The 23,006-nt window shown below is 38.1% G+C and overlaps 1 long non-coding RNA gene across 7 annotated transcripts in view; it reads left to right on the plus strand.

Moving 5' to 3' along the window:
• Positions 1 to 23,006, plus strand: part of LOC128021775 (uncharacterized) — a 48,416-nt gene that overhangs the window by 7,461 nt on the left and 17,949 nt on the right. Inside the window, exons 1-2 of one of the 7 annotated variants that reach the window (XR_008185724.1) lie at positions 8,322 to 8,519; positions 22,593 to 22,974. This is a non-coding gene — a long non-coding RNA (uncharacterized LOC128021775). Of the gene's footprint in view, positions 1 to 6,742; positions 7,421 to 8,321; positions 9,496 to 9,977; positions 10,642 to 22,592; positions 22,975 to 23,006 lie in introns of those variants that run through there. The other 6 variants (XR_008185753.1, XR_008185748.1, XR_008185736.1 and 3 more) reach the window with 6 other exon arrangements.

Genomic DNA, 23,006 nt, shown 5'->3' on the forward strand with positions numbered 1-23,006 from the left:
TTAACATCGTACAGGCCTTTAGATTAGACTGACCACAAAAAAGACATTGATGTCATAAAATTTCTAGGAGTAGTTCTTCGCAGCGTAAAATATGACACTTCCTGTTGCCAATAGGTGGCGCTATGAATATAACTGAATATGGGCATGTCAATCTATTCAGTTTCAGAGTCTTATCAACCATGTGAAGTTTGGGGCAGATTGGACATTGCATGTCTGAGTTATAGCAACTTCATTTTTCCTTCGACGAAAACTCAAAATCTTCGCAATTTAACATCGCAAAGGCCTTTAGATTAGGCATACCAAACTTGGTGTTGATCTGAATAAGTCTCTAGGAGGAGTTCGTTAAAATACAATGCATGGAAATGGCAAAAATGACACAAAATTTGCTCATAATATTAAAAATAACCGACTTCCTGTTGGGTTTAGAATTTTGCTCTAAGAGACTTTTTTGTAGGTACTGGAGAGTTACACATGTGTACCGATTTTCATACATGTACGTGAAACATAGCTCGAGGCGCACACCGTTGAACGTGTATAGGTGGCGCTGTCGAGCCATTTTGCCACACCCACTTCTGAAACCCATATCAGATGTAAATTTTCGCCAGTTCTGAGGTGTGTGCTAAGTTTCATGACTTTTTGAGTATGTTTAGGCCCTCAAAAATGCGATTCATTTTGGAGAAGTATAATAATAATAATAAATATAGCTGCAAGCAGCGATGGCGGGCTCAAGCCGTCAGTGCAACACCACCCCGGTGGCATCGGGAAAACTGTGCCCAGAAGGCATAAGCATTTACAGTAACCCTCTGGCAATCAAATTTTAAGGGATATGGCAGTATTTTAATATATATAAAAAATGTATAAGTTGTGCATCGTAGCTGACACCTAAATGAACACATTACAATTGGTTTATGACTGCAAGTCTTTCTCCTCAAATGCTATTGAGCTTCAAATTTGCTTTTGAGCCCATGTGAAAAAGTAGCATAATTTACATATGACTTACAGTTTGTTTTAATAAATATCAAACATTCAATTTAATGGTGCATTATAGCTGTCACCTAGATGAACAATTACAGTTGTTTTTATGACTGTAAGTCATTCTCTTCAAATGCTACTGACGTTAGAAAAGTGTATAACAATATCACATGTAACTTTAGAGACGGTCCCTAAATTTGAGACTCTCGAATGTCCAATGTCAAGCCAACTTTATGCCTGTTTTTGTTTTGTTTTTTACTTTATTTTTCTTTTCTCTGTGCCGGATTGCTGATGTCTTTTACCCGGGCATAGATGTCCATCCATCAATTACGAACATTCATCCGCAAATGTCCGAGCGGTCGCGAGCACGGATGGGAGAATGGCGCATGTTTTATTTTTTTTGAGCTACTGGGATGGTGCCCCCTCTGGGAGTTGGTGCCCTACGAAGACTGCGTATTCTGCATATAGGGAGCGGCGGTACTATCTGGAAGATATATTCCTCAAACCGTCGTATAAGAGGAGGTGATGCTAGTACTTCAAGAATCTCTCAAAACCTATCTGTTCATAAAGCCTATATATAAAGTCTTAATATAGTGTTCCACAATATGTTGTGCTATTCTAATATTATTGTGGTTTTTTATTGACATTGTTATTTGCTGTTATTTTTTTGTTTTAATATTGTTACTGTTGTTACTTGTTGTACTGTCACCTTGAGTGGTTTGAAAGGCGCCTTAAATAAAATGCATTATTATTATTATTATTATTATTATTAGCTGTACACTTGATAAAAAAAAAATATATATAAACTTATGCAATTGTATATATATATATATATATAGTGTACAGTTTTCTTTTATTGCATCTTGAAATAAATGTTTCTGAGTTCTGTGTTTGTTTATTTATTTTTTTTTATTTTTTTTATTTTTTTTAGGAAGATTACAGCCTTTAATCTCCTCAAAATAAATGTGCATATAAACCCTGAACAATTTAATTATAGCTGTATTTATAAAATGCTTACTAATGACTATTAATTTTGGGAGTAGGCTAGCAACAGTTGATGTTGAGCCCTAAGATATTTCTTAAGCTGTAATGATGAAAAAACAACAACAACACCAAATTGCTTTTTTTTTCTGCTGGTGATTAAAGAGATGATTAAGTCTCCCTCCCTCTCTCTCTCTCTCTCTCTCTCTGACACCAAGCCCATCCCCTCTCCCACACATTCATACAAACTCAGCACACACACTTAACACACACACACTTAACACACACACACACACATTACCCAGAGGGACAGAGTGACATCAGATGTATGGTAGTTTTTTAATTTTCTATCATCCATATAGTGTTGTATAGTCATGAAACTATGCATATTTCCTCAGCATACATTTTGTTGAAGTGTTTAGAAGCTGCACTTAAAAAAATAAAAGACATTTACTGGTTCCTTTTTTACTGTTATTTCAAAAAATCACCATGACAAAAACATTCAAGCTATCCAAAATTCATTTGCACCTGTTCTGTAAGATAAATTCTTTAAACAGTGGTAAAAGAGGATGTGGTGCTGATCCTTCAAGAGTCACTCCAAACTTATCTGTCCATAAAGCCTATAAAGAATTATTCTTAATACACAGTATTTCACAATACTTCAGCATATTATTCTAATTAAGTGAGGGTTATTTTATCAGTAAAATACATATAATTTTTCTTTGAAAGATTTCTATAAATGATTTAAATCATACTTGTTTCTACAATAATTATTTAAAAGTAATCATATACTTTTTTTTACGCCATCTGGTGGCCATTATTGGTACTAAGAATTGCAAGCTTGATTTATATGTTATGATAGTTTTAATTTTAAGCTGGCTCTTGAAAATGATAAAGCTATGAAACTTACTGTGCTTCTTTCAAATGATGACTTCTACGTATATAAAAAATTATGAAGAGTTGGATTGAAGAATGCTAAAGATATAGTAAAATAACTATTGTATTTTTTTATGTTACTTTAATAAATCGGTATGGCCACACCATTTAAGCTATCCTAAACCCATTCGCAATTTAACATCTTCAGTATATTGGCATCATGTTGAAAAAGTTTGGTGTGAACTACTTGTGTCTTCTTGGAGGAGTATGATTCATTTACAGGCTGATTTGATCATAAATCCACAATAAAATTTCTGAGTTCTGTATCAATCTGTGTTGTTGTTTTTTTATTTTCATTTTTTTATTTTTCATAGGAAGATAACTGACCCTTTACTCTCCTTTTAAATAAATGTGCTTATAAACCAAGATCAAGCTATTTATAGCTGTATTTATAAGCTGCTTATTAATGACTATTTAAGTTGGGACAAGACTTTATAAAGCATGAACTGACTATTTACTAATGAGTGCAGTTATTATAAAGTGTTACCAATGCATTTACTAATGTTAACAAATTAGACATTATTTTACAGTGTTATAAAATCCTTTAATGACTTATAAGCATTTGTGAAAGTTCTGCTTGCATTACAGCTTAGTCTTCATCTGTGAGCTGAACAGTTTTACTGTTACATCCATGAGATTATGTAAATTAAGATAAATGTCATGTCACAGGATGGAATAGGTCAGTATCAAATGAGATTGAAATTATTATTTGCAGCACAAATAAGTATTTTTAGAATTTTGTTTTTAATTCCTGAAACTGTCAGAAAAGGATAAGGCCTAAGAGATTTCTTAAGCTGTAATGAAAACAGCAATGTTAGCAAAAGCAACAAAAAATAACAATTTAAAATACATTTTTTTTCTGGTGATTAAAGAGATGATTAAGTCTCTCTCTCTCTCTCTCATTGTGTCTGCCACTCAGCTCATGCCCATCCCCCACTCACAGACACACACACACACACACACACACACACACACTCAGTCAGCACACATACATTCCTCAAACAGAGGGACAGAGTGAGTTGAGATGTCTGACAGTTTTTAAATTTTCTTTTAATCATACAGTGTTGTAAAGTCATGAAACTATGAATATGTCCTCAGAATGATTTGATCTCTGTATGATTTTTTTTTAAAGTGTTTGGAAGCTGCAATTTAAAAATACAAGACAATTAATGATTCCCTTTTTACTGTCATTTCAAAAAATCACCACAACAAAACCGTTCAAGCTAACCAAAATCCGTTCGCAATTTAAGTTCCTCAATGTTTTTTCAACATGTAGACAAAGTTTGGTGAGTATAGTGAACATTTCCTGTGAGGAGTATGCATTAAATCAGAGCTCAATTTAAATATTCAAATCAAAATAATCGACTTCCTGTTGGTCGTAGCTGATGACTGTGAATTAGAAAGTTGTCCGTCTTGAAAAGAACAAGTTATGTACCAAGTTTGGTGTCTGTAGCTAAAACTAACCCCCCCACTTTTGACAAAAGGTGGCGCTATAGAGTGCCTCCTTCACGCCCTTTTAAAAGCTTTTGCCATTGTCTAGCTATCACTAATACTGATATGTGTTTTGAGTTTCATGTAAATCTGAGCTTGTTGTCTGCCTCAAACTCACCATAACAGAACATTCAAGTTTGACACGTTGCCATGGCAACACTATATCAGATATCAATATCCCCACAACAGATTTTCATCGGCCGTGTTTTGTCATTATTCTGATGAAGTTTTAAGTAAATCGAGTAAAAATAAAATGCTGAATTCAAAGCATTTGGAAAATGACACACTTCCTGCTGCCAGTTGGTGGCGCTATAATGTTGACTCTTAATAGTCACATATATACGATCAATATCATACAACGAACAAACCAATGAAGTTTGATCAAATTCAGGAAATGTATGTGGATGTTATTAGACATTTCCTGTTTCTCATTTCTCGCCATAATTTCAACGCCTCGCCACGGGCAAACCGTTCGAGATATCAAAAATCCCCTCGCAATTTTTCATCCCCAATGTCTTGACATCATGTTCACAGAGTTTCGTGGCGAACGGGTTGAAAACCTCAGAGGAGTATTTCAAATTGCAGAGCATGCTTTTTTTAAACAGCCCTGAATAGCTGACTTCCTGTTGGGCGGAGCCTATGACATAAAGTGGGAAAGTTGTTCGGCTCAATGAGATCTATAAGTGTACCGAGTTTCATATAAATACATGCAAGTTTGTGTGAGCTATGGTTCAAGATTTCTGACTGTGTTCCAGGGGGCGCTGTAGAGCCCCTGTGCCACGCCCGGGTCCCAGCCTCTGTAGCATCCTGATGGCCGCAGATTCCAATGTGTGTACCAATTTTCAAGAGTTTTTGAGCATGTTAAGGCCCCCAAAAACCCCCGGAAGGTTTAATAAAAAATAAAAAAAATAATAAGAAGAAGAAGAATAATCCTTAGAAGAACAATAGGGCTCTTCGCCCCTTTGGGCTTGAGCCCTAATTAAAGCTGCAAGCAGCGATGAACGGGCCCTCGCACCCGGGCTCACCGCCATCGTGTGGCTTTAGTAAAAAGGTGAACGTTGAGAAATATGCATTTAAACTCATAAATATAAGTGCAATATATCAAAGTTTATTCCATATGTGTGCCAATCTTCCTGTTGCCAGCAGGTGGCGCTATCGTTATAATGGAATATTGGCCTTCAGATGTGTTCAAGCCAGGACCCTTATCACACATGTGAAGTTTGGGCAAGTTTGGACATTTTATGCCGGAGTTATAACATCTTTTATTCCCATGGCGAGACATCGAACTTCGTCATGGCGCCATGGACATGCCTTTTAACAAAAACTCAAGATCTTCACAACTAAACACCACACACGTCTTTAGATTAGACTGACCACAAAAAAAGACATTGATGTCATAAAATTTCTAGGAGTAGTTTGTGACAGTGTAAAATGTGTCACTTCCTGTTGCCAATAGGTGGCACTATGACTATAACTGAATATTGGCATGTAGATCTGTTCAGGTCAAGAGTCTTATCAAACAAGTGAAGTTTGGGGCAGATTGGACATTGTATGTCTGAGTTAAAGCACCATCATTTTTCATGGCGAATCATCGAAATTTGTCAGGCCGCCATGGACACGCCCTTTAACGAAACCTCGAGTCCTTCGCAATTTAACATCGCAAAGGGCTTTAGATTACACTGACCAAGTTTGGTGCTGATCTGAATAAATCTCTAGGAGGAGTTCGTTAAAATACAACCCCTGAAAATGACAAAAACACCACCAATTTTGCAGGGAAAATTAAAAATAACTGACTTCCTGTTTGGATTCGGATTTTGTACCAAGATACTTTTTTGTAGGTATTGGTGAGTTACATGTGTGTACCAATTTTTGTACATCTACGTGAAACATAGCTCGAGGCGCACTCCGTTGAAAGGGTATAGGTGGCGCTATCGAGCCATTCTGCCACACCCGGTGGAATATTGGCCTGCACATCTGTTCAGGTCAGGACTCTTATGACACATGTGAAGTTTGGGGAAGATCGGACATTTTATGCCTGAGTTATAACATCTTTTATTCCCATGGCGAGACATCGAACATCGTCATTGCGCCATGGATACGCCTTTTAACAAAAACTCAAGATCTTCACAACTGAACATCGCACAGGCCTTTAGACTAGACTGAGCTCAAAAAAGACATTGATGTCAAAAAATTTCTAGGAGTAGTTCGTCGCAGTGTAAAATATGTCACTTCCTGTTGCCAATAGGTGGCGCTATGACTAAAACTGAATATGGGCATGTAAATCTGTTCAGGTTTAGAGTCTCATCAAACATGTGAAGTTTGGGGCAGATTGGACATTGTATGTGTGAGTTATAGCAACTTCATTTTTCATGGCGAATCATCGAAATTCGCCAGGCCGCCACGGACACGCCCTTCAACGAAAACTCAAGATCTTCGCAATTTAACATCGCAAAGGCCTTTAGATTAGGCATACCAAATTTGGTGTTGATTTGAAGAACTCTCTAGGAGGAGTTTGTTAAAATACAACATATGGAAATGACCAAAATTACAAAAAATTTGCTCATAATATTACAAATAACCGACTTCCTGTTGGTTTTAGAATTTTGCTCCAAGAGTCTTTTTTGTAGGTATTGGTGTGTTACATATGTGTGCCAATTTTCGTGCATGTACGTGAAACATAGCTCGAAGGCTGTTGATTTTCTTCGTATAGGTGGCGCTGTCGAGCCATTTTGCCACACCCTCTTCTGAATCCTATATCAGACGAAAATTTTCACCTGGTTTTACGCGTGTGCAAAGTTTCATGACTTTTTGAGCATGTTTAAGTCCTCAAAAATGCGATTCATTTTGGAGAAGCGGAAGAATAATAATAATAATTAAAGCTGCAAGCAGCGATGAACGGGCCCTCGCACCCGGGCTCACCGCCATCGTGTGGCTTTAGTAAAAAGGTGAACGTTGAGAAATATGCATTTAATGTCCTAAATATAAGTGGAATATATCAAAGTATATCCCATATATGTGCCAATCTTACCGTTGCCAGCAGGTGGCGCTATCATTATAATGGAATATTGGCCTTCAGATGTGTTCAGGCCAGGACTCTTATCAAACATGTGAAGTTTGGGGAAGATTGAACATTTTATGCTTGAGTTACAACAACTTCTCTTGCTGTGGACAAGACATCAAATTTTGTCATGGCGCCATGGAAACGCCCTTTAACAAAAACTCAACATCTCCAAAAGTTAACATTGCACAGGCCTTTAGATTAGACTGACCACAAAATATATGTTAATCTCAAAAAAATTATATGAGTAGTTTGTCGCAGCGTAAAACATGTCACTTCCTGTTGCCAATAGGTGGCGCTATGACTATAACTGAATGTGGGCATGGAGATCTGTTAAGGGCAGAAGTTTTATCTAACATGTGAAGTTTGGGGCAGATTGGACATTGTATGTCTGAGTTACAGCAACTTCCTTTTTCATGGCGAAACATCGAAATTTGTCAGGCCGCCATGGACACACCCTTTAACGAAATCTAAAGATCTTCGCAATTTAACATCGCAAAGGGCTTAAGATTACACTGACAAGGTTTGGTGTTGATCTGAATAAATCTCTAGGAGGAGTTCGTTAAAGTACAACCCCTGAAAATGGCCAAAAAAACGCCAATTTTGCAGAGAAAATTCTAAATAACCGACTTCCTGTTGGGATTCGGATTTCATACCAAGAGACTTTTTTGTAGGTATTGCTGTGTTACATGTGTATACCGATTTTTGTACATGTACGTGAAACATAGCTCGAGGCGCACTCTGTTGAAAGTGTATAGGTGGCGCTATCGAGCCATTTTGCCACACCTGATGGAATTTTGGCCTTCAGATGTGTTCAGGCCAGGACTCTTATCACACATGTGCAGTTTGGGGAAGATCGGACATTTTATGCCTGAGTTATAACATATTTTATTCCCATGGCGAGACATCGAACTTCGTGACGGCGCCATGGACACGCCTTTTAACGAAAACTCAAGATCTTCACAACTTAACATCGCACAGGCCTTTAGATTAGACTGACCACAAAAAATACATTGATGTCATAAAATTTCTAGGAGTAGTTCATCGCAGTGTAAAATATGTCACTTCCTGTTGCCAATAGGTGGCGCTATGACTATAACTGAATATGGGCATGTCAATCTGTTCAGGTCAGGAGTCTTATCAAACATGTGAAGTTTGGGGCAGATTGGTCATTGTATGTCTGAGTTATAGCAACTTCCTGTTTCATGGCGAATCATCGAAATTCGCCAGGCCGCCACGGACACGCCCATTAACGAAAACTCAAAAGCTTCGCAATTTAACATCGCAAAGGCCTTCAGATTAGGCATACCAAATTTGGTGTTGATCTGAATGAATCTCTAGGAGGAGTTCGTTAAAATACAACGCATGGAAATGACAAAAATGACACAAAATTTGCTCATAATATTAGTAATAACCGACTTCCTGTTGGGTTTCGGATTTTGCTCCAAGAGACTTTTTTGTAGGTATTGGTGTGTTACATGTGTATACCGATTTTCATACATGTACATGAAACGTAGCTCGAGGCGCACACCGTTGAACGTGTATAGGTGGCGCTGTTGAGCCATTTTACCACACCCACTTCTGAAACCCATATCAGACGTAAATTTTCGCCAGTTCTGAGGTGTGTGCAAAGTTTCATGACTTTTCGAGCATGTTTAGGCCCTCAAAAATGCGATTCATTTTGGAGAAGAATAATAATAATAATAATAATAATAATAATAATAATAATAATAATAATAAACGGAGCAATTCCAAGAGGGTCCTCACACCATCGGTGCTCGGGCCTTAATAATAAACAGAGCAGATACAATAGGGTCCTCACAGCATCGGTGCTCGGGCCCTAATTAAAGCTGCAAGCAGCGATGAACGGGCCCTCGCACCCGGGCTCACCGGCAGCGAGTGGCTTTAGTTAATAGGTGAACGGTGAGAAATATGCGTTTAAACTCATAAATATAAGTAGAATATATCAATGTTTATTCCATATATGTGCCAATCTTCCTGTTGCCAGCAGGTGGCGCTATCATTATAATGGAATATTGGCCTTCAGATGTGTTCAGGTCAGGACCCTTATCACACAAGTGAAGTTTGGGCAAGATCGGACATTTTATTTATGAGTTATAACAACATCCTATTTCATGGCGAAACATCGAAATTTGTCAGGCCGCCATGGACACGCCCTTTAACAAAACCTCAAGATCTTCGCAATTTAAGATCGCAAAAGGCTTTAGATTACACTGACCAAGTTTGGTGTTGATCGGAATAAATCTCTAGGAGGAGTTTGTTAAAGTACAACCCCTGAAAATGGCCAAAACAACACTAATTTTGCAGAGAAAATTCTAAATAACTGACTTCCTGTTGGGATTCGGATTTCGTACCAAGAGACTTTTTCGTAGATATTGGTGTGTTACATGTGTGTACCGATTTTTGTACATGTATGTTAAACATAGCTCGAGGCGCACTCCGTTTAAAGTGTATACGCACTCCGTTGAAAGTGTATAGGTGGCGCTATCGAGCCATTTTGCCACACTCGATGGAATATTGGCCTTCAGATCTGTTTAGGCCAGGACCCTTATCACACAAGTGAAGTTTGGGCAAGATCGGACATTTTATGCCTGAGTTATAACATCTTTTATTCCCATGGCGAGACATCGAACTTCATCACGGCGCCATGGACACACCTTTTAACAAAACTCAAGATCTTCACAACTTAACATCGCACAGGCCTTTAGATTAGACTGACCACAAAAAAGACATTGATGTCATAAAATTTCTATGAGTAGTTTGTCGCAGTGTAAAATATGTAACTTCCTGTTGCCAATAGGTGGCGCTATGACTATAACTGAATATTGGCATGTAGATCTGTTCAGATCAAGAGTCTTGTCCAACATGTGAAGTTTGGGGCAGATTGGACATTGTATGTCTGAGTTACAGCAACTTCCTTTTTCATGGCGAAACATCGAAATTTGTCAGGCCGCCATGGACCCGCCCTTTAACGAAACCTCAAGTCCTTCGCAATTTATTATCGCAAAGGGCTTTAGATTACACTGACCAAGTTTGGTGTTGATCTGAATAAATCTCTAGGAGGAGTTCGTTAAAGTACAACCCCTGAAAATGGCAAAAACAACACCAATTTTGAAGGGAAAATTCAAAATAACCGACTTCCTGTTGGGATCCGGATTTCGTACCAAGAGACTTTTTTGTAGGTATTGGAGTGTTACATGTGTGTACCAATTTTTGTACATGGACGTGAAACATAGCTCGAGGCGCACTCCGTTAAAAGTGTATAGGTGGCGCTATAGAGCCATTCTGCCGCACCCAGTGGAATATTGGCCTGCAGATCAGTTCAGGCCAGGACTCTTATCACACATGTGAAGTTTGGGGAAGATCAGACATTTTATGCCTGAGTTATAACATCTTTTATTCCCATGGCGAGACATTGAACTTCGTCACGGCGCCATGGACACGCCTTTTGACGAAAACTCAAGATCTTCACAACTTAACATCGCACAGGCCTTTAGATTAGACTGACCACAAAAAAGACATTGATGTCATAAAATTTCTGTGAGTAGTTTGTCGCAGTGTAAAATATGTCCCTTCCTGTTGCCAATAGGTGGCGCTATGACTATAACTGAATATGGGCATGTCAATCTGTTCAGTTTGGGAGTCTCATAAAACATGTGAAGTTTGGGGCAGATTGGACATTGTATGTCTGAGTTATAGCAACTTCATTTTTCATGGCGAATCATCGAAATTCGCCAGGCCGCCACGGACACGAACTTGAACGAAAACTCAAGATCTTCACAATTTAACATCGCAAAGGCCTTTAGATTAGGCATACCAAATTTGGTATTGATCTAAATTAATCTCTAGGAGGAGTTCGTTAAAATACAACGCATGGAAATGGCAAAAATGACAAAAAATTTGCTCATAAAATAAAAAATATCTGACTTCCTGTTGGGTTTAGAATTTTGCTCCAAGAGTCTTTTTTGTAGGTCTTGGTGTGTTACATGTGTGTACCGATTTTCATACATGTGCGTGAAACGTAGCTTGAGGCGCACACCGCTGAACGTGTATAGGTGGCGCTATCGAGCCATTTTGCCACGCCCACTTCTGAAACCCATATCAGACGTAAATTTTCGCCACTTCGGAGGTGTGTGCAAATTTTCCTGACTTTTTGAGTATGTTTAGGCCTTCAAAAAGGCGATTCATTTGGCACCGTAATAATAATAATAATAATTAAAGCTGCAAGCAGCGATGAACGGGCCCTCGCACCCGGGCTCCCCGCCAGCGAGTGGCATTAGTAAAAATGTGAACGGTGAGAAATATGCATTTAAAGTCATAAATATAATTGGAATATATCAAATTATATTCCATATAAGTTCCAATCTTCCTGTTGCCAGCAGGTGGTGCTATCATTTTAATGGAATATTGGCCTTCAGATGTGTTTAGGGAAGGACTCTTATCGAACATGTGAAGTATGGGGAAGATCGAACATTTTATGCCTGAGTTACAACAACTTCTCTTGCTGTGGCGAGACATCAAATTGTGCCAAGGCGTTATGGACACGCCGTTTAACAAAAACTCAAGATCTCCATAATTAAACATTGCACAGGCCTTTAGACTAGACTGACCACAAAAAAATTACACTTCTGTCAAAAGATTTCTAGGAGTAGCTTGTCGCAGCATAAAACATGTCATTTCTGTTGCCAGCAGGTGGCGCTATGACTATAACTGAATATGGGCATGTAGATCTGTTAAGGGCAGAAGTCTTATCTAACATGTGAAGTTTGGGGCAGATTGGACATTGTATGTCTGAGTTACAGCAACTTCCTTTTTCATGGTGAAACATAGTAATTTGTCAGGCCGCCATGGACACGCCCTTTATCGAAACCTCAAGATCTTCACAATTTAACATTGCAAAGGCCTTTAGATTTAACTGACCAAGTTTGGTGTTGATCGGAATAAATTTCTAGGAGGAGTTCGTTAAAGTACAACCCCTGAAAATGGCAAAAAAAACGCCAATTTTGCAGAGAAAATTCTAAATAACCGACTTCCTGTTGGGATTCGGATTTCGTACCAAGATACTTTTTTGTAGGTATTGGTGTGTTACATATGTGTACCGATTTTTGTAAATGCACGTGAAACATAGCTCAAGGTGCACTCCGTTGAAAATGTATAGGTGGCGCTATGGAGCCATTTCGCCACACCCAATGGAATATTGGCCTTCAGTTGTGTTCAGGCCAGGACTCTTATCAAACATGTGAAGTTTGGGGAAGATCAGACATTTTATGCCTGAGTTACAAATTTTATTCCCATGGCGAGACATCAAACTTTGTCACGTCGCCAAGGACACACCCTTTATCAAAAACTCAAGATAATCACAATTCACTATCGCAAAGGCCTTTAGATTAAACTGACCATAACACAATTTAGATTTTATTAGATTTCTAGGAGTAGTTCATTGCAGCGTAAGGCATTCACTTCCTGTTGCCAGCAGGTGGCGCTATGACTATAACTAAATTTGGGAATGTTGATCTGTTCAGGTCAGGAGTCTTATCAACCATGTGAAGTTTGGTGCAGATTGGACATTTTATGTCTAAGTTATAGCAACTTCATTTTTCATGGCGAAACATCGAAATTCGCCAAGCCGCCACAGACACGCCCTCAAACGAAAACTCTAGATCTTCGCAATTTAACATCGCAAAGGCCTTTAGATTACACTGACAAACTTTGGTGTTGATCTGAATAAATCTCTAGGAGGAGTTCGTTAAAGTACAACCCCCGGAAATGGCAAAAATGAAAAAATTTCGGATGAGAAAAAAAATAATAACTGACTTCCTGTTGGGATTTGGATTTCGTACCAAGAGACTTTTTTGTAGATATTGGTGTGTTACATGTGTGTACCGATTTTCATACAAGAACGTGAAACGTAGCTCAAGATGCACTTCGTTGAAAATTTATAGGTGGCGCTGTCGAGCCATTTTGCCACACCCACCTTAGCAAACCATTGCATACCTAATATTTTTCCAGCTCTGACGTGTGTGCCAAGTTTCATGACTTTTCGAGAAAGTTTCAGAAAAATAATAATAATAATAATAATAAATAAAGCTGCAAGCAGCGATGAACGGGCCCTCGCACCCGGGCTCACCGGCAGCGAGTGGCTTTAGTAAATAGGTGAACGGTGAGAAACATTCATTTAAACTCATAAATATAAGTGGAATATATCAAAGTTTACTCCATATTTGTGCCAATCTTTGTGTTGCCAGTAGGTGGTGCTCTCATTATAATGGACTATTTGTCTTCAGATGTGTTTAGGGCAGGACTCTTATCGAACATGTGAAGTTTGGGGAAGATCGAACAAATTATGCCTGAGTTACAACAACTTCTCTTGCTGTGGCGAGACATCAAAATTTGTCATGACGCCATGGACATGCCCTTTAACAAAAACTCAAGATCTCCACAAGTTAACATTGCACAGGCCTTTAGATTAGACTGGCTACAAAAAATACATTAATCTCAAAAAAATTCTAGGAGTAGTTTGTCACAGCATACAACATGTCACTTCCTGTTGCCAGCAGGTGGCGCTATGACTATAACTGAATATGGGCATGTAGATCTGTTAAGGGCAGAAGTCTTATCTAACATGTGAAGTTTGGGGCAGATTGGACATTGTAAGTCTGAGTAACAGCATCTTCCTTTTTCATGGCGAAACATCGAAATTTGTCAGGACCGCCATGGACACGCCCTTTAACGAAACCACAAAATCTATGCAATCTAACATCGCAAATACCTTTAGATTTAACTGACCAAGTTTGGTGTTGATCTGAATATATCTCTAGGAGTAGTTTGTTAAAGTACAACCAATTTTGCAGAGAAAATTCTAAATAACCGACTTCCTGATGGGATTCGGATTTCGTACCAAGAGACTTTTTTGTAGGTATTGGTGTGTTACATGTGTGTACCGACTTTTGTACATGTACGTGAAAAATAGCTCGAGGTGCACTCCATTGAATGTGCATATGCACTCCGTTGAAAGTATATAGGTGGCGCTATCGAGCCATTTTGCCACACCCAATGGAATATTGGCCTTAAGATCTGTTCAGGCCAGGACCCTTATCACACATGTGAAGTTTGGCCAAGATCGGACAATTTATGCCTGAGTTATAACATCTTTTATTCCCATGACGAGACATCGAACTTCGTCACGGCGCCATGGAAACGCCTTTTAACAAAAACTCAAGATCTTCACAACTAAACATCAAACAGGTTTTTAGATTAGACTGACCACAAAAAAGACATTGATGTCATACAATTTCTAGAAATAGTCTGTCACAGTGTAAAATATGTCACTTCCTGTTGCCAATAGGTGGCGCTATGACTATAACTGAATATGGGCATGTAGATCTGTTCAGGTCAAGAGTCTCATCCAACATGTGAAGTTTGGGGCAGATTGGACATTGTATGTCTGAGTTACAGCAACTTCCTTTTTCATGGCGAAACATCAAAATTTGTCAGGCCGCCGTGGACACGCCCTTTAACGAAACCTCAAGTCCTTCGCAATTTAACATCACAAATGACTTTAGATTACACTGACCAAGTTTGGTGTTGATCTGAATAAATCTCTAGGAGGAGTTAGTTAAAGTACAACCCCTGAAAATGGCAAAAACAACACCAATTTTGCGGGGAAAATTCAAAGTAACCGACTTCCTGTTGGGATTCAGATTTCGTACCAAGAGACTTTTTTGTAGATATTGCTGAGTTACATGTGTGTACCAATTTTTGTACATGTACGTGAAACATAGCTCGAGGCACACTCCGTTGAAAGTGTATAGGTGGCGCTATCGAGCCATTCTGCCACACCCGGTGGAATATTGGCCTGCAGATCTGTTCAGGTCAGGACTGTTATCACACATGTGAAGTTTGGGGAAGATCTGACATTTTATGCCTGAGTTATAACATCTTTTATTCCCATGGCGAGACATCGAACTTCATGACGGCGCCATGGACACGCCTTTTAACGAAAACTCAAGATCTTCACAACTTAACATCGCACAGGCCTTTAGATTAGACTGACCAAAAAAAAGACATTGATGTCATAAAATTTCTAGGAGTAGTTCGTCGCAGCGTAAAATATGTCACTTCCTGTTGCCAATAGGTGGCGCTATGACTATAACTGAATATGGGCATGTCAATCTGTTCAGGTTCGGAGTCTCATCAAACATGTGAAGTTTGGGGCAGATTGGACATTGTATGTGTGAGTTATAGCAACTTCATTTTTCATGGCGAATCATCGAAATTCGCCAGGCCGCCACGGACACGCCCTTCAACGAAAACTCAAGATCTTCGCAATTTAACATCGCAAAGGCCTTTAGATTAGGCATACCAAATTTGGTGTTGATTTGAATAACTCTCTAGGAGGAGTTCGTTAAAATACAACACATGGAAATGACCAAAATTACACAAAATATGCTCATAATATTAAAAATAACCGACTTCCTGTTGGGTTTAGAATTTCGCTCCAAGAGTCTTTTTTGTAGGTATTGGTGTGTTACATATGTGTGCCAATTTTCGTGCATGTACGTGAAACATAGCTGGAAGGCTGTTGATTTTCTTGGTATAGGTGGCGCTGTCGAGCCATTTTGCCACACCCTCTTCTGAATCCTATATCAGACGAAAATTTTCACCAGGTTTGACGCGTGTGCAAAGTTTCATGACTTTTTGAGCATGTTAAAGCCCTCAAAAATGCGATTCATTCGGGAGAAGAAGAATAATAATAATAATAATAATAATAAATATAGCTGCAAGCAGCGATGGCGGGCTCAAGCCGTCAGTGCAACGCCACCCCGGTGGCATCGGGAAAACTGTGCCCAGCGGGCATAAGCATTTACAGTAACCCTCTGGCAATCAAGTTTTAAGGGATATGGCAGTTAAAGGGTTAATCCGACCCATCTAGACTTTGAAATCAGATACACAGAACAATATATATAACTTTAGTAACAATTTATTTTAATATATATATAAAATTTATAAGGTGTGCATTGTAGCTGACACCTAAATTAACACATTAAAATTGTTTTATGACTGCAAGTCTTTATCATCAAATGCTATTGAGCTTCAAATTTGCTTTTGAGTCCATGTGAAAAAGTAGCATAATTTACATATGACTTACAATTTGTTTTAATAAACATTAAACATTCAATTTAATTGTGCATTATAGCTGTCACGTAGATGAACAATTACAGTTGTTTTTATGACTGTAAGTCATTATCTTCAAATGCTACTGATGTTAGAAAAGTGTATAACAATATCACATGTAACTTTAGAGACGGTCCCTAAATTTGAGACTCTCGAATGTCCAATGTCAAGCCAAATTTATGCCTGTTTTTTTTTTTTTTTTTTTTACTTTCTTTTTTCTTTTCTCTGTGCCTGATTGCTTATGTCCTTTACCCGGGCTGATGTCCATCCAAAATTAAAAAATTCAGCCGCAAACATGAGGGGCGAGTGATCGCGAGCGCGGATGGGAGAATGGTGGATGTTTTTTTTTTTTTTTAGCAACTGGGATGGTGTCCCCTCTGGAAGTCGGTGCCCTATGAAGACTGCATACTCTGCATATAGGGAGTCGGGGTACTATCTGGAAGATATATTCCTCAAACCGTCGTACAAGAGGAGGGGATGCTAGTCCTTCAAGAATCACTCAAAATATTCTGTTCATAAAGCCAATATATAAATAAATTCTTAATATATAGTATTCCACAATACATCATGCTATTCTAATTAAGTCCTTTTTTGGGATCTTTTACATCTCTCAGAACCTGACACATTGTAATTCTGAGAGTCAAGGAAAGTTGCAGTTCTGAAAAATGGTGGCACTCTAGACTAAATGCTCCATTATAGTGTCACACCTAATTCTTCACTTTAATTATTTTGCAGTTTAGGTGTTTCTGTTCTTCTCCACCTGTTTTTTTTCTTTCTGACCCTTCTGACCCAGTAAGCATTTTGCTGTCCAGTGGTCATGTCTTTACTTTGTGATTACTGTAGTGATCTAATTTTGAATATTTCTCATGAGGATCTAATAATTTTGTTTTCTTTTCAGTCTGAGTGAAATGTCTTTTTTTGGCTCATTTTATCAGTAAAGGAAAAGTGCCTTTATAGTTATTTTTTTCTCTTCCAGTCTTCATGGTCAACTACGTGTATATCACACTCGTTGCCTTCTCTAGTGCAGCTGAACCAATTCACATCCCATTCGTCAATATTTGTGATATCACAAATCCCGGAAAATGCTTGTTGTAGTCCAAACAATTTTTTTTGTTGTAGTTTTTAAAAAGTGATTTTTGTATAATTGCGCATGTTTATATTTCATATATATATATATATATATATATATATATATATATATATATATATATATATATATATATATAATACCACAGCACCACCAAGTGGACAAAACCTTTACCATCCCCAATGTGTCTCCTACTAATATATATATATATATATATATATATATACATATATAATTCAAGTGTACAGTTTACTTTTATTGCATATTGAAATAAATATTTCTGAGTTCTGTATCAATCTGTGTTGTTGTTTGTTTATTTTAATTTTTCTTAGGAAGATAACTGACCCTTTCCTTTGTAATAGATGTGCTTATAAACCAAGAACAAGCTATTTATAGCTGTATTTATAAACTGCTTAGTATTGACTATTAATGTTAAGACAAGGCTTTATAAAGCATAAACTGACTATTTACTAATGAGTGCAGTTATTATAAAGTGTTACCAATGCATTTACTAATGTTAACAAATTAGACATTATTTTACAGTGTTATCAAATCCTTAAATGTTTTTAAAAGTTTTTTTTTTACAATGATTTTATTAACCTATAAGCATTTGTGAAAGTTCTGCTTGCATTACAGCTTAGTCTTGATCTGTGAGCTGAACAGATTTACTGTAACATCCATGAGATTATGTAAATTCAAATAAATATCATGTCACAGGATGTCATAGGTCAGTATCAAATGAGTTTGAAATTATTATTTGCAGCACAAATAAGGTTTTTTAGGATTTTTAAAAATTCCTAAAACTGTCAGAAAAGGATAAGGCCTAAGATATGTCTATGTAAGTGGCTAAATGTATTTATGTTTTTATAATTATTATGCATAAACTATGAAATTATACAAAATGTATAAAAAAGTAAATAAATAAATACGCACAGACATTTTAAAAAAGCAGCCAAGACGAATGAGTTTCCTTTTATATATATATAGATTAAAGTTGAAGACAGAAGCAGGTAAATGCGGTCACGTAATATTCAAACCCAGTAGATCCACTTCAGATTTATTTGAAAAGTTTATATTCACGTGGCTGTTTTCGTTTATATTAGCCAAGCTATTATGTATTTTGAAATAATCTTGTCCGTGATGTATTCGTTCTTACGACGAAAGGCAGAATCCTGCAGCTGGAGAGATATATGTTATTCTGCCAGTCGGACTTTCAAATAGTCTTGCACACTTAAACGGGTCACAAACACCTGTATTTAGCTCGTGTTGTGTTATAATGGGTGTATTGTGTGCATGTATGGCAATAATTTATTTTAAAAAGCTCTTAAACAAGAATAAATTCGTTAGTTTTGAACTAGTGACACTGTACGCGCTGATCGGAGGCAGTGATTTCAGATAGGCAGCCGCGAATATTTCATTTTCACACAAACAGTTCAAAAACATCTGAATTTAGCTCTTGGTGTGTTCTAATTGGTGAATTGTGTGATATCGCTTTAATATTTTAATTTTAAAAGCTATAAAACAAGAATAAACACGTTTTTTTCTGAGCTCATCATTCCACACGCTCATGCTCAGAGCGGTGACTCATCTCTCGTGTTTCTCACGTATCACTGACCACACATCCATTATTAATGAGTCCTGACCTGGTAATAATCATATATGTTGGTTTAGCTTGTCAGTGTGAATTAAATCTAAGTATTTATTTGTATTTTAACCGATTTAAAAGTGAAACTAAAAGAGAGTCTCCTCCCTTTCAGTCGAATTTCCCTTTCAGGAATTGCACCTGTAGGGGCGCATTTTCTCTCAGACAATGTAAGTCTAAGCACATAATACTCAAACAGAGGGACAGAGTGAGATGAGATGTCTGACAGTTTTTTAATTTTCTTTTACCCATACAGTGTTGTAAAGTCGTGAAACTATCCATATTTACTCCGAATGACTTTTTTTTTCTGTATGAAAAAAGGTTTTGAAGTGTTTGGAGTTAAAAAATGCAGGACAATTAATAATTCCCTTTTTACTGTCATTTAAAAAAATCACCACGTCAAAACCGTTCAAGCTATCCAAAATCCATTGGCAATTTAAGTTCCTCAATGTTTTTGCATCATGTAGACCAATTTTTGTGTGTATAGTGTTACTCTCCGCTGAGCAGTATGCATTAATTCACAGCTAAATGTAAAAAAAATCCACATTCAAATCAAAATAGCCGACTTCCTGTTGGTCGTAGCTGATGACTGTGAATTAGAAAGTTGTCCGTCTTGATAAGAAGAATTTATGTACCGAGTTTGGTGTCTGCAGCTAAAAGTAACCCCCCCACTTTTGACAAAAGGTGGCGCTATAGAGTGCCTCTTCCACGCCCTCTTATGAACTTTTGCCAGTGTCTAGTTATCATAAATACTGATATGTGTTCTGAGTTTGATGAAATTCTAAGCATGTTATATTCCTCAAAATCACATGAGAAGTATTCCAGTTTGACATGTTGCCACGGCAACAATATTTTTAGATATCAATATCCCCCAAGCAGATTCATATCTGCTGTGTTTTAACATTATTCTGAGGAAGTTTGAAGCAAATCGAGTAAAAATAAGATGCTGAATTCAAAGCATTTTGAAAATGACACACTTCCTGCTGCCAGTTGGTGGCGCTATAACTTTGACTCCTAATAGTCACATATATGCGATCGACATCATACAACGAATAATCTGATGAAGTTTGATTGAAATCAGGAAATGAATGTGGATGGTATTAGACACTTCCTGTTTCTCATTTCTCGCCATAATTTCAACGCCTCGCCACGAGCAAACCGTTCGAGATATCAAAAATCCCCTGGCAATTTTTCATCCCCAATGTCTTGAGATCATGTTGACCGAGTTTGGTGGCAATCGGGTAAAAAACCTATGACAAGTATATCAAATTCCAGAACATGTGCTTTTTACATAACTCTAAATAGCTGACTTCCTGTTGGGCGGAGCCTATAACATGAAATACTCAAGTTATTCGGCACAATGAGATCTATATGTGTACTGAGTTTCATATTAATACGTGCAAGTATGTGTGAGCTATACATCAACATTTATGACTGTGTTCCAGGGGGCGCCGTAGAGCCCCTGTGCCACGCCCGGGTCCCAGCCTCTGCAGGCTCCTTAAGACCAAAGATTCCAAAGTGTGCACAAATTTTCAAGAGTTTTTGAGTATGTTAAGGACGCCAAAAGCCCCAACAACTTTGACGACAAATATGATTAATAAACCCTAAATAGCCAACTTCCTGTTGGGCGGAGCCTATGATATGCAATATGAAAGTTGTTTGTATTGATGAGTTCTATATGTGTACCGAATTTCGTACATCTACGTGCAAGTATGTATGATATATGGCCCTCCATTTTCCAGGGGGCGCTGTAGAGCCCCTGTGCCACGCCCGTGTATCAGTCTCTGCCCGGCCCTAATGGCCGCAGGTTCCAATGTGTGTGCCAATTTTCAAGACTTTTTAAGCATGTTAAGGGCCCCAAAAGCCCCCGAAACCTTGAAGAAAAATAATAATAATAAATAATAATAATAATAATAACAAATAATCCTAAGGAAAACAATAGGGCTCTCGCCCTCCAGGCTTGAGCCCTAATTAAAGCTGCAAGCAGCGATGAACGGGCCCTCGCACCCGGGCTCACCGCCATAGTTTGGCTTTTGTAAAAAAGTGAACGGTGAGAAATATGCATTTAAAGTCTTAAAAATAAGTGGAATATGTCAAAGTCATTTATTTGTACCAGTCCTCCTGTTGCCAGCAGGTGGCGCTATCATTATAATGGAATATTGGCCTTCAGATGTGTTCAGGGCAGAATTCTTATCTAACATGTGAAGTTTGGGGGAGATCGAACATTTTATGCCTGAGTTACAACAACTTCTCTTGCTGTGACGAGACATCAAATTTTGTCATGGTGCCATGGACACGTCCTTTAACAAAAACTCAAGTTCTCCACAATTTAACATTGCACAGACCTTTAGATTAGACTGACCACAAAAAATACATTAATGTCAAAAGATTTCTAGGAGTAGTTTGTCGCAGTGTAAAACATGTGACTTCCTGTTGCCAGCAGGTGGCGCTATGACTATAACTGAATATGGGCATGTAGATCTGTTAAGTGCAGAAGTCTTATCTAACATGTGAAGTTTGGGGCAGATTGGACATTGTATGTCCGAGTTACAGCAACCTCCTTTTTCATGGCGAAACATCGAAATTTGCCAGGCCGCCATGGTCACGCCCTTTAACAAAACCTCAAGATCTTCGCAATTTAACATCGCAAAGGCCTTTAGATTTAACTTACCAAGTTTGGTGTTGATCTGAATAAATCTCTAGGAGGAGTTCGTTAAAGTACAACCCCTGAAAATGGCAAAAACAACGCCAATTTTGCAGAGAAAATTCTAAATAACCGACTTCCTGTTGGGATTCGGATTTTGTACCAAGAGACTTTTTTGTAGGTATTGGTGTGTTACATATGTATACCGATTTTTGTACATGTATGTGAAACATAGCTCGAGGCGCACTCTGTTGAAAGTGTATAGGTGGCGCTATCGAGCCATTTTGCCACACCTGATGGAATTTTGGCCTTCAGATGTGTTCAGGCCAGGACTCTTATCACACATGTGCAGTTTGGGGAAGATCGGACATTTTATGCCTGAGTTATAACATATTTTATTCCCATGGCGAGACATCGAACTTCGCGACGGCGCCATGGACACGCCTTTTAACGAAAACTCAAGATCTTCACAACTTAACATCGCACAGGCCTTTAGATTAGACTGACCACAAAAAATACATTGATGTCAAAATTTCTAGGAGTAGTTCATCGCAGTGTAAAATATGTCACTTCCTGTTGCCAATAGGTGGCGCTATGACTATAACTGAATATGGGCATGTCAATCTGTTCAGGTCAGGAGTCTCATCAAACATGTGAAGTTTGGGGCAGACTGGTCATTGTATGTCTGAGTTATAGCAATTTCCTGTTTCATGGCGAGTCATCGAAATTCGCCAGGCCGCCACGGACACGCCCATTAACGAAAACTCAAAAGCTTCGCAATTTAACATCGCAAAGGCCTTCAGATTAGCCATACCAAATTTGGTGTTGATCTGAATGAATCTCTAGGAGGAGTTCGTTAAAATACAACGCATGGAAATGACAAAAATGACACAAAATTTGCTCATAATATTAGTAATAACCGACTTCCTGTTGGGTTTCGGATTTTGCTCCAAGAGACTTTTTTGTAGGTATTGGAGAGTTACATGAGTATACCGATTTT

This window comes from Carassius gibelio, chromosome A2 (assembly GCF_023724105.1).
Source record: "Carassius gibelio isolate Cgi1373 ecotype wild population from Czech Republic chromosome A2, carGib1.2-hapl.c, whole genome shotgun sequence".
Classification (NCBI taxonomy): domain Eukaryota; kingdom Metazoa; phylum Chordata; class Actinopteri; order Cypriniformes; family Cyprinidae; genus Carassius; species Carassius gibelio.